The following is a 1,201-nucleotide window of genomic DNA, read 5'->3' as shown; positions in this document are numbered from 1 at the left end:
TCACATAGTGGAGTGGTCAACAACCAGGCTGCATAATTTAAAAGTAATTAGTGTAAGGGTTAAAGGTGATTTGAAGTGAACATTCTGCATACAGATGTTTGTGGGGGTCTCAAACTCACTGCCTGAAAGTGTGGTGCAGGCAGAAACCCTCACCACATTTAACAAGTTCTTAGATGTGCACATGAAATGCAATAACGTGCAGGGGTACACACCTAAAACTGGGCATTTGTAGGCCGGTGCAGATACGATGGGCTTAAATGACTCCTTCCATGCTGTAAACCTCTATGATTATATAATTATCGGTTAGGATTACTTTCATGATGCAAAACGTGGCAATCAGATAATTAATGGTGTTTCCAGTGAAGAAGTGTTCCTGCAAGCTGGGGCTCGAACTCAGGAAGCTGAAATGAAGCATCTTATGAGGCTGCTGTTCGGTGCACGGGGAGCGTTGTCTCGAACGGTGGCATTTTGCAGCCCAGTGAAGGGCGGTACACCGCTGTTTGATGCTGCATGCTCCGCTTTCCGCCGGCAGCTGCTGATTGGAGAATGTGGGAGCGGAAGTTAGGGCTTGTCCCGCCCTCACTCACTCTGGAGCTGGGGAAGAGCGATTAGTCGATGGGTTTGTTTGTGGCTTTAATTTTCTGTTGTGAAGCGTGGTGGCGTGGCAGTATCCTTTAATAATCTCTCACAGCTGACCTGAATGCACGGAATGTGCAGCTTTGAGATATGGTTTCTCCAGCTTCAGGGGTGGAAACGGGAGGGAGTGAGAGACACTGTGCAGAATTTGAGTGTGCACAGAACTGCAGAGAGAAATCAGCAAATGGAACAGCATCGTGAGACACTGCACTCTGTTAATATTGAACCACTAATATGAATGATTTAATTTTATCTAATCATTAATTGAACACGTTTGCATAATGTTTCCGCCCGGTTTCGAAACGGGGACATTTCGCGTGTTAGGCGAATTTGATAACCACTACACTACGGAAACGCTGTTGCAGTAACATTGTTGGGAACATAACCAGAGCTTTAACCTCAACAGCTGGACTACACTTCTGGATCTTGTGTCACGAGAATAGAATGACGGTGCGATATTTAGCAAGGTTGTGAGTGAGGCAGGAATTGATCCCGTGTGTCTCTGCCTTTATACATAGGAACAGGAGTGGCCATTTCTCAGCAAGTGGTTAGAATCTGGAATACA

General features: G+C 45.8%; 1 non-coding gene across 1 annotated transcript; it reads right to left on the bottom strand.

Moving 5' to 3' along the window:
• Positions 1 to 918: 918 nt before the first annotated feature.
• trnav-aac (transfer RNA valine (anticodon AAC)) lies at positions 919 to 991 on the bottom strand. Its single transcript has one exon. It is a non-coding gene; the product is annotated as a tRNA-Val (tRNA).
• Between the last annotated feature and the right edge of the window lie 210 nt (positions 992 to 1,201).

The sequence above is a fragment of the Pristiophorus japonicus genome, chromosome 3 (assembly GCF_044704955.1).
Source record: "Pristiophorus japonicus isolate sPriJap1 chromosome 3, sPriJap1.hap1, whole genome shotgun sequence".
NCBI lineage: Eukaryota > Metazoa > Chordata > Chondrichthyes > Pristiophoridae > Pristiophorus > Pristiophorus japonicus.
The sequence above is the reverse complement of the archived record's forward strand: the minus strand, read 5'-3'. Positions and strand labels throughout refer to the sequence as shown.